Source organism: Meleagris gallopavo, chromosome 6 (genome assembly GCF_905368555.1).
Source record: "Meleagris gallopavo chromosome 6, MGAL_WU_HG_1.1, whole genome shotgun sequence".
Lineage (NCBI taxonomy): Eukaryota > Metazoa > Chordata > Aves > Galliformes > Phasianidae > Meleagris > Meleagris gallopavo.
In genome coordinates, this window is record NC_139409.1 from 25,448,485 (window position 1) to 25,466,567 (window position 18,083).

Consider the following 18,083-nt stretch of genomic DNA (forward strand, 5'->3'; position numbering starts at 1 on the left):
GTTCTTTAAATGATGTTTACAACATTGAGGAACAGATCTACTCAAGAAAAGACAAGATCTTTAATTATTTTATTCTCTTCAGTATCCCATGAAGCATTACAAAAGTTCTAAAAATCATAAACACAAACAGACACAAATAGAAATGAATAACCACAAGCACACAAATACACATACCTATTTGAAAGGATTTGCCATGTGTTTGTAGCTTCATGAATTATTCATTAAAATTTATCTAGCTAATTTTGACACTTTTCTTCAATATAACCCCAATGAGTTCCCCCCTTATCTTTAAAATCAAGTAGCTGTATGCTGTAGAACGATATTTGACAAATCATAAATTCTTTCAATCATTTTGATTTGTTTACTCAGACTTTTAGAGGTAGAATTGCCTCGCATTCAAATACTGCTGCTAACATGTGTGCATGTTTTTCCATATAAAATATTTTATAGAGTAAAAGAAAAATTGCATTAATTCTTATATGATTTTGGGGTGAAAATGGAACTCTGACAGGTCTGGCGCAGTATTGCCTACACCAGTTCTTTATGTTGAGGTCCATACCATGAGATGCAACCACGTACAACTTAAACAGTGAATGGAGTAAATATATATGTAATTTCTGATCAGCACAATTCTGTTCAATTGATAAGATGATTTGTCCATGAACTGCCAGTGAAAGTAGACTCTGTCTACTTAAGCATTATCATAAGCATTATCGCTTTCCACCTTTCATATTGCCTTCTAATATGGTACCTTTATGTTCAGGGATTCGTGATACTGCATTCCCAAGATAGTTATTTCAAGTCTTTCACAACATTTTAGCTCACTGCCAAGGATCCAAAGCCACTAAGAATGTTGATTATCCTAAGAAATAATCTTGCTTACTTCTCTAAGACCATATTTGAGATGTATTTTTCTGAGTAGTGTGGCTCACTGGGACTGGAAAGCACTTGAATTACAATGTAAAACATGAAGCTCCATGTAAATAAATCAGTCAATTACATGTTGATGGTACAGATCCCTTTGTTGATTTTTTTTCTGCTCAAACTTGTGTCCTCATGATATTTTAGCATAAAAATGGATGAATTGGAATTTTATTATTACAGAATACCAAAAAACTTCCAGGAAATACTTGAATTTCATTTCTAAAACAGAATCACATCCAGTTTCAAGCAGCTAAGTTAATAGAAATGTTCATATCAAGTTCTCATGTGATTGGTATTTATTGACAAGTCTGATAAAGATTCCTTTCTTCTGCCCCTCCCTGTCTGATTCTCTCTCTCTCTCATTCTAATTCTCCCAACCTAATAATATATCTAAACTTAAAATACTATCTGAGTTGTAGCCCAGTTGGCAACAGACATATAGCCAACATGTAGGCTGACAGAGATTCATTCAATCACTGCATTTTTTCCTTCATGTTAGAATGACTATATGATTTTCTCCAAGCTTCAGCATTCCATTTCAGATCTTCCAACACTTTCTGCCAGAGCATTAAGGTTATTTAACTGAAGCTCCATTTATAACTATATATAATGATTTTTCTATAATGCTGCATAAAAATAAGTGTCTTCAATGTACTTGACAGTACGCATGGAAGACAAATGGTCACTTAGAATAGTTAAAAGAAGTGAAAGAGTATTATGCAAAACAGCTATTCATAAATGGTAAAGTAGTTGAATTTAAGACACTGAAGGCTACTAAATCATTACGGTGATTGATTATCATTGCTATCTACAAATAATACACTGATCTTGTTTAAAACAGTTTACTCTATTTAATCATTCATATGAAGAACACTAATCATTATTTCATTTTAAATTAGTTTTCAGAAAAATTCTCTTAAAAAAACCCAACAAACTATGCTCAAGAAGATAAAAAGAGAATGACAACTTTTACTTGGTGTATTGTCTTTTTAAAACAGAACGTATAAGTTCTTATGTATTCTGATCAGAATAAAACACTAGTAAGAAATTCATGATTTGACTTAAGAGCTAGATAGCATGACAGAGCAATTTTGAAGTCAGAATTGAGCACAACAGAAACAAAATTTAAAAAATCTTATGAATAAGTAGGATCCCTAGAGCATTATCTCTATCACTGCACGTGCAGAAAACCACTCTCCCTGCCACCCAATATAACTGTGATTTGTAAACTCAATAAGACTCATAATGTTGAATTTAATTTTTACATGCTCCATTAAAATAAAGGTTTTTAACTTTACCAGGAAGAGAGTGGTTGCACATGTAGGATTTCCATTTTAAATGCATCTAAGAAATAACTTTATTACACTTTATTAACTAGTCATTAAAACCTACTGGGTTTAACTGTTTTAATTATAAAAGCTGTTTTCCTCATGAAGAAAAGAAGGTGATACCTTAAAACTCAGGGAATCAGATTTCAGTGTATCATAACTGGTAATTCTGTACCTTTCATGTGGTAGCAAAATAGTTCTTTTAAGGCAAATTTCCACCGTGTCACACTTATAGAGTGGAAAATCATACTCCGAATGTAATGAAGTCACTGGTAATTCATTTTATGTTACTGAAGATGCTAAAATCTATATTATATTAATGTAGCCAAACAGTTAAAAAGCTACATTTAATTCTCTCCTTAATTATACTGTAAATACATTTAATGAAGCTCTTATTTAGTCATACGATTCATGGTAAGTATACCCCAGCACTAACAATTAAGTATACTTTGCAAAATTAAATGTCTTACAGAAACAATACAGTAGTGTTTTTATAGAAATAAGCATGCTTATGAATCCTATAATAATTTTATTTTCTTACTATATTCAATGTAATTATCCTTATAAAAAAAGTAAATGCACATCTTAAGAGTCATATTTTATTCTTTGTCTTCTAATAGATCCAAAGATAGTTGTATTCAGCACCTGAGGAAAGCTGACATTTATTGATATATGCTGCTGTCTTTGACAAGAATAAAATGATGAAATCATAACAGGAGTATTCTCTTTGAAGAAGAGTTTATACTGTTTGGCTTTTTTCCAAGGAAATATCATATAGCATAGTTAACGAATGATACTGGCATCTGCCTCTCACAAAAAACCAAGGGAATATTATAAAGGTCACAGTGCTAAATGATGGAGTAACTGATTAAGACAATCTTGTTAGATTCTGTATTGCACATAACAGTATAGTGGAAAGGGGGAATCAAAACAGAATAATTTCACTTCCTGCTGTGTGCACTCTAATGTTCTGATGCAGGTTTCAGTAAGGAATGGATCTGAGTTTTCAGCTGAAGATGAACTTATTCAGTTCTACTGGCAAAATTAATTTATGGTAGAAGCAATGATGGCTTTCTCTTCTAACACTGTATTTGGAAATGAAATGCAAAGTTCATTTACATTTATTTACATCAAACATTTACATCGCTCTAATTATTTAAAAAAAAACAACAAAACAAACAAACAAAAAAATCCCACAACTATTCTGCTTCAGATTTCTAGGGAATTAAAAGATTTTTAGAAAACATATACAGAAATAAATAGTGAGGTGAGTAGTGGGACATAAAAAGATTCTCGACTGTTTACTCTTCTAATTCTTCCTTGCCTTCAGAGTCCTCAGAGATGTCAATCCCTCTGCTGCATGATACTAGCTTAATTTTTGTGGCATCACCTCAGCTGTACCTCTATAGGTAAGAACAGTTTCAGATCAGGTAGATATAAATAGGGGACATAAATTCATCTGCAACAAGCTATGCTGAGGAGGATGACTAGTTTTAGATGAGGATCTGTCTTGCCCTGGATGACTTAAAATGAATAACATTTTACTGCATGACTAAGAATATCTTGTTGTTAAGGCATGAACATGGATAATAAACAAGGTCATTACTTTTTCCTCACTAAGTTCTGATCAGAAGAATAGAACAACTCTAGTATCTCACTGTACTCTTGATCATGTTGAGATAATTTTCTAGATAGCAAAAATTATATGGTCTTGGATCTAGGAAGAGTGGAAAGCTAAATATTTTAATTTTAAAATGAATGTACACTGTAGAATTTCCATTGGCCTAGTAGTAATTTAAAATAGTAATAGCATTGAAAATTCAAATAAAATGTTTTATATATTCTGATCTCAAATTATTTTATGAGTTCCTATATTATAAGGCTAACTGCATTTGCAAGAAAGCCTCTGAAGATGCACATGCACTCTTTTCGAGTCACACCAAAAACTTCTGAACTGTTTATACAGTTCTATAGTAATTGAAAGAAGTGTGGCATCTTCTGAAGAGGGAAGAAACAGCGTTGTCCCAGAAGATGGTACTGTCTGAAAACAAATTGCTATTATATTTATTAGAAACTCTTTTTCAAAGAAAGGATTTGGCGCACTGAGAAAAAAAAAATTTGGAAGAAGAAAGGAAGCACTGTCTTAATAAAGCCCAGAGTATTAAATACTTTAATATTATCTTCATCAGTATGGAATCTTTTCATATTAACAACTCAGCTAAGCAAGTATTGTTCTACAGACACATATTTTTGTACTAGTTATTTTAATTGCATAGTTATAGGCTGAGGCTGGCAATTCTCTGTGCCAACTTGTTTCAAAATTCTGTATTTTATGAGAATAAACAAATATATGGGTTTTATAAGTGTTAGTTTGCATGACTTACTGGGCACAGTGCAATTCATAGTAGTATGTGTTGTTTGACACTGTTAATAATTGTGGAGGTTCAACCAGTAGGAAGTTAAAAAAAAAAAATGAAATAAAAAATGATGGATCTATTTGCAACTTTGCATTTTAGAGAAGCTATTGACAGGAATGCCCTCCTACAATCTTATTCAGAGAAGCAAACAGGAATTGCAGTGACTCTACATCCAGAATGATTTTAAAGAGGATATTCAGGATAATCCCTGAGAAGGCTGAGAAAGTCAATCACTATCTACCAGTACTTTGTGAAGCCCATCACTGAGATGAGTCAAAGAAAGGAGGACTGCAGTGCCTTGCAGTCTGCTAAACCCACTCACTTGAAACTGTAACACAGACAAGCTAATATAAGCCAAGGCATGGTCCCTGTCTTTGGGGCATCAACATTAATTCCAATGTTTTATCATATCTGTATACATTTTTAGTGTGTTGTACAATTTCGAGCAAAAGCTTACATAAATACTAAAGCACATATTTTCTCAGTTCCAACTCCAAACTGGATACATTCAAAGCACAGTCAAACAATCCAGTTCCTGGGATGTTTTTGGATCTGAACCTGGTCAAAATGTATCTTTCTTAAAAACAAACAAACAAACATATACATATATGTATACCTAAAAACAGCTTTCCAAACAATTAGCAGATCTTAGAGCAGAAATTATGGGAGTTTGGAAATAAGTAATAAGACCTCAATTTCTATTAAGGTACTTCTTCAAGGAAGTGTTCTCAATTAGTACCTGGAATTAGCTTCTTTCTAAAAATGTATCTTGAAGACCTCTTAAAGTAACAATTGTGGATTGTGGACCAGTATTCTGAAATATATTAGCTTGGTGGACTTCACTTATTTGTAGTCTTTTAGTCCTATTTCGCCTTTTCCTGTTCCTGAAGACAGCATATGTTTTCAGGCATATTGTATGAAAGTGAATGATAAGACTTAAGCATTTCTGACGGTAGGGATCAACTCCAAGGTTTCCAGTATTTCAATATTGAACAAAAAATATTATAATCCGAAGGAAGTTACAAATGTAGTGTATTTACACATTATGCATTTTAAGGGTGCAATATTACAGACTGAATGAATGTACTAATAATGCATGCTGTATAGGACTCTATTATTTTGTACAAAAGATACAGTTCAACATTTTTCAACAGGGTCAAATTTTCTATGAAAAGAAATGACCAATTTCTGTTGCACAGAAATTAGTAGAGCAAGATTGGACAGCATTCAATGTCTATTACAAGTGAATGGAAAGGAAAATTTAAAATTGAAATTTTAAATCAAGAAAAATGATACCTTCAGTGATTAAGGAAAATTGCCTTTGTATGTACTTTTTAATATTAAATTTGACCAAATAGCTGTTTTTCTAACTAGACTGTTTGGAGGCTTAAATTTCCATTCTAGCTTTGAGATTTAGGTTTTCCAAATTCAGGATTGCTGTATTATTGGATCATAACTTTATAAATAATATTTCAGAGAATAATATGAATCTGTCAGGATTGGAAGAAATGCTCTCTGGTGATAAAACAGCATTGCTCACGTACTATACCTTCTTTTCTCCAGCAAGTCTTTCTACTTCTTTCAAGTAACTGTAGAGTAAACAATACAGTACAGATGCACTGAACTTCTGTTTGACATAAATGAGAGAATACACTTTTGTGCACAAGATTTGGATGTAATTTTCTGATGCAAATTCAGACTTCAGTTGTTGCCAGCTTGAAAGTTAAAATTCAGAACCATAATCTCAGAGAGGTCCATGCATGCCTATTTTCAACTGCTTTTATTTTTATTAGTGCCTTTCTTCTACACCTAATTATGTCATTCTAGTTTTGTCTTTAAAGAAAGCATTGTTGGTATAAGTAAAAAAAAGTAGCACAATAATTTATTCTGTGCAAATTGTAGTAGAAAAATAATGAGTCCAAGATTTCCACAAAAGTGTTGACAACAAATAATCACATCAAACAAGTTTCTCAAGCAAGTTGGAACAGCTAACGTAAATTCTGAGGTGTATCACTTTAAAACTTCATGGGGGATTTAATCTTGTCATCATTTGCATTGAAACCAAAAGGCAAAATATATATTCTACATACTTTTCTGACACAATATTCTTAAAGAAATAAACTTTATCTTTTATACATTTGAGCAATTCATAGGGTAAAAACCTTGGTTTCAATTTGTTCCAGTGGTTTGAAAAAAATACCTTACAAAAAATCTATGGTTTTAATCAGGTTAGGTTTTCTTCCAACCCAATATTTTAAATAATTGAACAAGAAACTAAAAGCTTTTCCAAAAGACTTTGGAACTAAAATGAACATGCCAGAATATCTTGAGATAATTGTAGTTTCCATGTAAGCACTACAGGTACTGTATGCATTTAAACATAATTTATATTATATAGTTTAATGGATGCTCACCCAGATGTTGTTGCAAAGAACAGAGAAAGTTTGTATTACTAATTACCATTTCTAATGGCACTATACACTCCAGCATCTGTCAGTTCTTTATATCTTTCTGCTGGATGACATTGTGATCTATAGTTTGTTCCCACACCTTGAATATAAAGCAAACTATAGGTGCACCTTATCTAATCAGGAGAAATACCGTGTTTATGTTTTGTCTTGCAGATTTTTCTGTGCAATCTTTCCACATACAGATTTCCATTTTTAAAGAAATCAGTCTCCACTATTGTTCAGTTTGGATCCTAATTCTGATTCCTCATCTACCATTAGAAGTGCTACTGTGACCATTCCTAAGTGGAAGTATTGCAGACTGTAATTAGAATAGAATGGTGGTAACTTTAAGACCTAAACATGAACAAGATATATTTGTACACTAATGCAAACCCAAGCAGAGACACTTGCAACGTACTGCACTGAATTTTAGAAGTCACAACAGAAATAAAAATATAAAAATAAAATAAAAGAGAAAACTTATGGAACAAAAATGTTGAAAAAAAACAAAACACTTAGGTGCATCAAAACATATTCGATCGTAGTCAAATATGCTTAGAAAGATTTTGCTGCATTTCTAGTCACATCACTTAGCTCTCCAGACTGTCACATGAATTGAAAAATTAACTGAATTTTTATTCAAAGCAGACACAGTTACTAGGAAAGGCTGCTAGAAGTAAAAATTTATCTTAATACCAAGAAAAACATTAAAAAAAAAAAAAAAGCTGACTGTATTTATCAGAAAAAGCTCAGTTCATTAGCATTCATACTAATCACACTTAAAGAACTTCACAGAAAATTCTAGCAAGGCATCAGTGCATCTTTAACCACAAAAAAATAAGACAACAATTAATATTTTTTCTTTAGCCATCTTTTATGGCAGTACAATTTACTGATATTTATCTTTTGTCTTCTCACAAGTGCCAAATGACTTATTATAATATACATATGCTTAGAAAAAGTAATTCTGTTTTAATTATTTGGATGTTTTTATCCTCTTTTTCTTTTTTCTTTTTCTTTCTTTTTTTTTTCTTCTTTTTAACTGGATATAGTGGTTTTAAACTTCTTCTCACTAATACTCAACTGCGGTAATTACAGTCTTAGAAAAAATGCTTTTTTTTATTCCATCTGAACAGAGGGAAAAAAAAAAACAACAGCAACTTTGCTTTAAGTCCCTCAGTACCTCACTATTCTCCCAGAAGCCATCTGAGTATACAGTGTGACATAGCTAATATGGAAAGTATGCTCTAGCTCCTTTATAAGCTTGCCTTAAACCAACGTTTGCATTTATTTTCTCTCACAGTAAAGAAAATAAATTATTCTTTCCCCACCCCCTTTCTGTTGTATAGCTAGGTATACACTAGTAAGAGATCAATGGGCGCATTATGATTTTTTATTTATTTATTTTTTTTTTAATGTCTCCTATGTGCAATCTCATCTTCTGGATTCGGACTGTAGGAGTAGATTTTGTTTTATTATGCAGAGAGCTTTTTGGTGATGGTATTTCTAGGTGCTGAAGGTTAACTGGCAAATCAGGTGACTTCTCACATCCAGCAATTCTGTAATATCTTAGTTTTACAATTTTATAGTATACTGTTATTCTCTTATTTGGCCTATCACAAAGGCTATGAACAATTATTTTGAAAACATCATTTAATCAAAATAGTCTAAATAGATTTGTAGTGATTGAAAGATTCATATAAATGTGTTCATATAAATGCTTGTAGATATTTGTGAATTAGAATTCCAGTGCATATTACTACATAACTGCAAACATCATAATCATAAAAATAGATACTGGCTCATAAGAGTAAAGTTGTGATGCTTTTAGCTACACTGTGCAGGTAAGCCTCACAGTCTAATTATGCCAGTAGGTAGGCACTCAGTTTCAGAGATAGCAAAGTCCACATGGATGTTTCACCAATCTGGATAAGGATTCAAGTCATGCTTTCTCAGCATCTGTGCACACTAGTCTGAAGATAAGTACGCCAAGACAAAATTCTCTGAAAAATGCTTAAATATTTTTTTTCTCTGTTGTTACTATTTATTCCTATTTTGTTTCTATCATTTATTTCAGTTCTACAGAGCAGTATCCCTGAAAGTCCACCTAGGTATCAGTGTGACTGGATGTACGTTTATTTTCCTCTGTCAATACTTCTGTTACACTGAAAGACCCCTCAAAGTGATGTTTAAAATGATCAATTCTTCTGTCACTCCTTCTTTAAGTATTGTTTTATTGATAAGACAATGTCTAGGCATTATCCCTAGAACTGTCTAAAATGGAAATGTCACACTTGTGATATAAATGGCAAGATAAGGAAAGGAACACAGTAGAATCATAGAATCATAGAATGGCCTGGGTTGAAAAGGACCACAATGATCATCTAGTTTCAACCCCTCTGCTATGGGCAGGGTCTCCAACCACTAGACCAGGCTGCCCAGAGCTTGGCCTTGAAAGCCTCCAGGGATGGGGCATCCACAATCTCTCTGTGCAACCTGTTCTAGAGTGTCACCATCCTCTCTGTAAAAAACTTCCTCCTAATATCTAACCTAAACCTCCTCTAATTTAGTTTAAAAACATTCCTCCTTATCTTATCACTATCCACCCTCATCTTTATCCCTCCTGTTTATATGCTCCGTTCAAATATTTGAAGGTCAGAATGAAATCTCCCTGGAGTCTTCTCCAAGCTAAAAAATCTCAGTTCCCTCAACCTTTCTTCATAGGAGAGATGCTCCAGCCCTCTGATCATCTTAGTGGCCCTCCTCTGGACTCATTCCAAGAGTTCCACATCTTTCTTGTGTTGGGGGTCCCAAGCCTGGACTCCAGATGTGGCCCCACAAGAGCTGAGTAGAGGTGTACACTGACCTCACTCTCCCTGCTGACCACTTCTCTTTTATTGCAGCCCAGAATATAGTTGGTCTTCTGGGCTGTAAGTGCACACTACTGGGCCATGTCCAGTTTCTTGTCTACCAGGACCCCCAAGTCCTTCTCTGCAAGGCTTCTCTCAAGGAGATCTTCCCCAGTTTTTATAAACATCTGGCCCAAGTGCAGCACCTTGCACTTGGCCTTGTTGAACCTCATCAGGAAGCAGGCTAACTTCCTTAAAGGGATGAGGAAACATATTCTTTCAAGTAAAAAGAAATTTATTTTGGTTCAGGGCCTCCAAAACTTTCTCCCTTTGTCACGTGCTAACTACGAAGACTTATTACACAAATCAGCTAGTCCAACCAAGAAGGAAAGAATCAAAGTGACTTGTAATTAAGGGAACTATTATTGAAATAGAAAAATCCGGTGCAGGAGTTAGAACATGTATAGGTGAGATAGAGAAGGAAGCAGCAGTGAGCACTGCTCTTTTACTCTTTTCTGTTTTATTCTACTTGCAGCTGCATCTATTCTTCTATTTTTACTCAAGCCTACAGTCAATCATAGCAGAGCCTCAAACAGATGTGCACAGCAATAATATGATAGTAAAATTTTACAAGCATGATTCATTTTAGTTTTGCAATTTTTAGAGGAAGAAAAGTCCTGTGTATTTACAGAAAATATGGCATACATCTTGTCTAGAGGTATAAAAATGCATCCTGTTTTGCTTGAGAATTAAACACACATTATGAAATTTGTCCATCTCAGTTTACAACAGCTACAGTACTTAAGGTCGTTCTTATGGAATATCTCAAAAGAATGTGGGATTAAAAATAATAATAAAAAATTATCAGATTAAATTCTGCTGTTGATTATTCCTCCGCAACATTATTTTTTCCTGGTACCTATTTAGAATAGAAATTGAGAACTAAATTAATATATGCACTTAACAACAGAAGTACTTAGAGCTGGCTGAAAAGAAATCTCATTTGTGAGAAAAAGGGCTGAGTTAGATTTCCTGCGACTTCTATGGTCATATCTCCTGAAATATTTGAGAGATTGGAGATGTATAAGCAATATACTGATGAAAATACTCACTGACCTCAAAAACTTCACTTGTATCACCACAAAAAAACAAAAAGGGCCATGTTGAGCAAGGTCAATGTCAATTTATTCCACTATCTTTTCTTTAACCATGAATATAAACTGATATCTAGGAAATAAAAATGAACCAAATGTTTAAGATAATTTTCTCTGTTACTCTCTGAATTCCAACTATTTTTTAGGTCAGATATTGTGTGAATTTTTTGCTTCTTCAGCACATTTCTAGTTCTTCTAGTCTTTGTCTAGTCTGTGCAAAATTTCTTTCATAAGAAATGAGGGTAAAATAACTCAATTCCTCTGAATTTCTCAGAATCTTACTCCTGGTAAGGTCTTTTAGTAGAAGACATAATAAACTGAATGTGATTATTTTTTCAAATTGACGTGCATGTTATTTGTCACATAATCAGGAACAGAAACAATTGTTTGCAATTCAGGTAAATAATCATGCAACACTAATAAGTAGTGACTAGTGGAATATTGTACTAAAAAAAGATGATGGTGCCACCACTAATTAACATGGTCTCTTGTCGGAAGTCTTGAACAATATTTAAAATATAGTAGAAAATAAAATAACTGGAGTGACCTTCAAAGGTCATCTGGTCCAACTGCGAGATCTCTAAGGCTACATAAAAGTTAATGCATGTTACTGAAAGCATTGTCCAAACATCTCTTGAACAATGACAATGATCAGCTACCTATCTAAAAAGTCTGTTCAGTGTTTGACCACCCCCATGATAAATAAATATTTCTTAATTCCAATCTAAAACTCTGGAACAGTTTTGTTCCATTCCCACACATCCTGTCTTTGAAAAGAGACTGGTACCTCCCTCTCCACTTCTTTTCCTATGGAAGTTGTAGAGAACAGTATGGTTGCCTCTTAGCTTTCTCTTCTCCAGACTACATAACCCAAGATTCTTCAGACTATTAGGCTTTCATTAAAAAACAAACAAACAAGAAAAAGTAGAATATTTAGGTGCTGGAATTTTGCAACTGGAAAGGGTCAACCCTTGCTATACAAACAGACTGGAGGATGAAACACAGGAGAGCAGCCTTACTGAAAGGGATCTGGAGCCATGGTCAACAACAAGTTGTACTCAGGCTGCCAGAAAGACCACCTGTATCCTTGAATGCATCAAACAGAGCATTGCTAGCTTGTTGATGGAAGGGATTGTGGTACAGGTATTCCTTGAATATTGTGTGCAGTTTTGGGAGCCACAATACAAAATGTGTTCAGAGGAGGGCTACGAAGATGTAGAGGGGAAAACATATGAGGAGCCACTGTAAAGTCCAGAAAAGAGGAGGCAGTAGAGACGCTTATGATGGCCTAAAGCTTCTTCACAAGGGGAGCAGAGAACACTGATCTCTGCTCACCTGTGACAGCTACGGGACCTGAGGGACCATGAAGTTACAAATGGGTAGGGCCAGATTGAATATCAGGAGTTCTTCACTGAGAGAGTGGTTGGGTACTGGAAAAAGCTCCCCAGGGCAGTGGTCACTGCCCCAAGCTGCCAGAGTTCAACAAGTATCTCACTCTCAATCATAAAGTCTGATTTTTGGGTAGTCCTGCGTGGAGTCAGAAGTTGGACTTAGTGATCCTTACACATTCTTTCCAACTCAGGAAATTCTACATTTCTATAATTTACATTTATTGTGCTTTCATTTATTAAATAAAATGATGTAACACAGTGGAAATAGGAGGTTTGATAATAATGGTAATAATGTAGATGTAGGAAAAGAAAAAGATCCATTATATTGAATATAAGGGTGGATATTTTTCTCTGAAAATATAGCAAGAATCTAATCCTAGAAATCATGTGAGATTATTGCTAGAGAGTGCAGTGAATACGTGAATAAGAATATGGGAAAGGAAAAAAGAAGATAAAAAAGCTTGCTTACCTATATGGGAAAGCAGAATAATAACATATTCATATTTAAAAGTAATAATGAAATTATTTTTTCAATTATAAGTAAGGAAGACATTCAAGCATTGAATACTGGGGAGTATGGGCAACAGTTTGTACCTGTGAATGCGCAGACTGATAATAAGTCATAGAGAAAAGATGGATGGAATACATAAGCTGTAAATTGTGTCTTGAAATAGTACCTATCAGCTCTGATTTAAATAGTAGATCACAATGTAAATAAATAAATGAAAGATAGTTAATTAAAGACTTTTCTGCAGAATGGATGTGTTTGCCTAATCCTTTGTAATGTCACAGATTGTTAAAATATTTCTCCATTCAAGCAATAATGATGTATAATTTTGGTGTCTATTTGGGGAAGAAGGAGTGACTCTTCCTGAAAACTGAGCAGTATGGTCCCTTGATCTCTAGCTACCTCCTCATTTTCGTCTTGCATTGCAAGCAAAATGCCAGCTGCAAAACCTATTTTGCATCTAGTTGTGATTTCAGAATTAAATGCAATGCAATTAGTTCCTTTTATATGTTTGGTAATCTTGTTAAGACAACTCATTAGGTATCTTGGCAATTGGAAATTACTAGGTTTCAGAACATGTGCATTTCCTTTGCGAATACCAATTATTCCTAAATGAGGCAATTGTTCTTCAAAGGAAAAGGAAAAGCAAGTCCCAAAAAGTTTTCTGAGCTTATACACTGCCCTGACCTTTAAAAAAACTTAAAGTGGATCTTTGTGCTTCCTCTGCAAAACTTTAGATATACATAAATACCTAGATTTTTCTATATATCTAATCATGTCAAAATAGTACATGCATTGTTTATGGGAAACATGTATTTTTTATCATTGAAGTATGTAAGAACTGATTAAGATAAATAATGCATTTATGATTTCTAAATCCCAAACAGGTACTATCAGTGAGGTGGAATATAGTACTATATTTCGTATTAATTTATGCACTTGTAGGAAAATGTTATAAAGCAAGCCAGTTAAGAGAAAGCAGTTACATCTTTAAAAATTAAACTATATAATATTGTTAATTTTTAAATAAACACATCACTTCCCAAATTTCAGGGCACCATCAGTGCATCATTTCCACACAGTTTACACTTTCAATCCTTTTGTCATATCCAACGGGCTAGAAACAAGCTAATATTCTACTATTCTCCTGCAAGACTCAAGGTGTATGTTAAGTACTCTATTCTACATATGCATCTTTCTTGGCCTCTAAATAAAGCAGAAGTTTTACCCACAAAGAAAGAAGCATACTAAATTGGCATGTTCAGTAAATGTAGCTGGAAACAAAAAAATCTGAGAATTTTGAAATCTATTTTAAATTTAATGGTTAACATTAAAAGCCAACAAATTTACAAAAAAATAAAAAATAAAAATAAAAAAAAAACAACCCAAAACTGTATACTTTTTAAGAATTATTTGACTTTGAAATCATGAAATCTTTAAATTAAAACAATCAAAGAGCAGAGCAAGGGAGTGTTCTCAGAAATCTACTGTATTTTACCCATCAGCTAGCAGGGAATCACAGTCTGCTTTGCTTACCATCTACTCTATGAAAAGTCTTAAAACTACCAAATTCTTGGCTTTCTAACATCTAGAATTTAAATCTGGGTATATAATGTTATCAACGTGACTTCTCCAGGAGGTTAGTGTACATATACATTGACAGTCTTGCTGAGAATAGAATATAAAAAGCAGAAAAAACCTATATGGCATAGATTACTTGTGGCTCTAAGTTTGATATTTTCCATTTACTATTAGTTTCTCCAATATTCAGGTTGAAATATAATTTATCAGTGAATCATCAAATAGAATTATCTTAAAATGAGAGGCTGACTTTTTACACGATTTAATAGTGGTAATGGTTTTAAACTAAAAGATGAGATATATAGATGATATTAGGGGCTATTTTTCACTCTGGGAGTGGTGAAGCATTGAAACAGGTTGCCCAGTGAAGCTGTGGATGTCCCATCCCTGGAGGTGTTCAAGGCCAGGCTGGGTGCTGTCCTTGGCAGCCTGATCCAGTGGGTGGCATCTAGTTGGAAATGGATTATCTTCAGCGTCCTATCCTGGCTTCAACTGAGATGGAGTTGACTGGTGGAGCAGGGTGGCACAATGGAATTACGACTGGCCAAGAGATCAATGGATCATAACCCTCCTCTGCTACCAATGGGATTGAGAAGAAAAGGACTTTTAACCTAGCAGGTAGCTAAGTACTGCACTCTCTCCCTTCCCAATGGAATGGGGAAACAATCATGGATTGATATGGAAACTATTTACTAAAACAGAAAAAGAAAGAGGAAAAAAGATCATAGGTAGGATAATAATGTATACAATATACAAAACCAATGATACATGAGCAATTTCTCACCACCTGCCAACTGATTCCCAGCAGTCCCCAAGCAGCAGCTGTTTACCCAGTCAATTGCCCACTATTTTTTTTTAATGCATGATGTTGTATGATATGGAATATCCCTTTGGCCTGTTTAGGTCAGCTGTCCTGGTTCTGTCTCCTCTCTTCTCCTCGTGATGCCTTCAGCTGACAGGACAGCACAAGAAGCAGAGAAACTGAAATGTTCTTGGCTCTGTACAGCTCTGCACTGTAGCAACTAAAACGTCAATGTGTTTTCAACACTATTTTTCTTCTAAAGCCAAACTATAGCATTATACCAGACATTATGATGAAAAATCAGCTATGTCACAGCTGAAACCAGGACTAGCCTCTTCCAACCTAAGCCATTCTATGATTCTACGACTTACAGTGTGTGTGTGTGCATGCATGCATGTGTGTATGTCTTGTGTTTGTTATTTTAAACTACCAAGACTGCATTCTCTGTGGATAAACAACACTGCTCTTGCACTGGTGACAGAACTAGTGGATCTAATCCCTAAAGACTAGAAATTGGGAGCCACAAAACTTTTTCTAAGACCAAAAGTAATCAGAATTTTCACATAGGGATATGCTAATGCGAACACTGCAGCTTACATTAAAAAAAAATAATAATGATGATGATATATGTGAAGTCTGCTATTCCATGTTTTGTAACCTAGCTCTCCATTTGCCCATTCAGCTTTTGTGAATCACTGCTCACCTACTATAATCTCATGAACATTTTCACAAGCATCTATAAAATAAGTGAAATGATTGAATCTGAGGAATAGATGACCCTATAAGAAAAGGCCTTAAGATGTGAAAACCGGAATTTGGAACTTAAAATTTAGGTTATGTGAAAATTTCATAACCTTAACTAAACCAGGCAAGTCATTTTTCAAAGATTATAGTGATTTTTTTTTTAAAAAAAGGATGGATTTTTAGGTTTAAGAAACTAGAGCAGCAGAACATTGTTGATTTGCATATCAAGGAAGTTTGGTAATATTATGGAACTTTCCACAGATGTTTTAATGAAAAAAAAACAACAAAACATTCAGCTGGCCATGCAGTACTATGCTAGCGTCTTGTATCTTTACAGCTTTAGTCTGCACTGCAGGTGGAATACAATGGTTATAGTGTGCTGCTCTGAAACAAGGCTATCAGTTTTCAATCCTATTTGGGTGGCAGAAGATTCATCCACAAACAGTGCTGAAGTAATAGAAAATATTTCATGTGAAAATTGCCATTAAAAAAGCATTTTTTTAAATTAAAACTGACATAAATGAAAATATACTGTTTGATCGTCTTTCAGTCAGTTTGATTGGAACAGCAAGGAGAAATCTAGCTATTCTGGGCAGGATCTTTTCAAATTTTCAAAGGTTCAGAAACAATTTGTTCTTGAATTGTTCTGAACAAAATGAAACTTTCCTATTTGTAGTTGGCTGGATGAAATTGGTCTCAACTTGTACAGGTCAGTAGGATAAATGGCCTATGCACACCTTGTGGAAAGACCTTCCCAAGGTACACATCCACTGATCTTCTTGTACTGAAGGCTAAGGCATCTTCATGCTTTCAACCTCCATATGCCAAAACACATCCCCCACATATATATGTTCAGATCCTACTGAAAATGGCAAAGCAAAAAAGGAGGAAAAACACAGAGCATATCTCTCACAGAACTGCTCTGGAGGTCTGCACTCCTTTGCAATGCAGGCACGTTCAAAAATTTCTGATGAGTCTGTAATGGCAGGATCAAGTTCTGGATGTTCTGCTGAAGATCGAAACTGACTTATGGTCTATCATTTTAAACCGTCTGAAGTACTGACTACTTTTATTCTCAAGTGTGCCTGCTGGTTCCAGAACAGGTTTTGCAGTAATAAAAACTAGACACAAACCTACCAGTAAGGTGCTCATAAGCCCTCTAATTAACTCATTCCTATTCCGCCACTTTCATTAGTCTGTGGATGCTGTTTTAATAACGTAAGCTTTGTTTTTGTTGATGACCATTCCTGTAGCCACGCATATCCAAGTAAAAAAATTATCAGTAATTCAATTTCTTTCTCTTCCATGTCCTTTATGGATCCAGATCTGAAAAATGCTATGAAACCTTATGGTACCAATTAAATTGAACCTGAATGCCTCATGCACCACCAGCTGATTAAATGATGCTACTGGAGTTAAAGGTAATGTCTAAGAAAATTAAACTTAAGTCTTAAATTTACTGATTTTTTTTTAAAACAATGGAAGGCAGGTTGTGTACAGCTTTACTCACTATGCACCACTGATTTTTAATATGTTCTGACTTTTTTTTTTATGTCCCAGGAATAAATTATGCACTTTACCTGCAGTGAAACAATCTTCTCAGTGTAGAATCAGATTAAACAAATTAATAAGTATGTCTATGAACTTTATATAGTCTAACTACACTTAAAACACGTCTTCCAAAATTTACATCTATACCTTGTACTGTATGTTCATGATATTAAATATGTTTAGTAAGTTGTTTTGTTTTTTTTTAACTCCTTATCAGTATTGAGCAGATGGGATGTAACTATGAAAAATTATATTTTAAACATGATTACTATAGTTGAATTGCATTTGAAAATTTTTGCTCAGTGAAGCATTTACAAATACAATTTAACTTGAGATGAAGCTTTGTATTTAAGTTATTTCTTCTCTTTCACACAATGATATTTA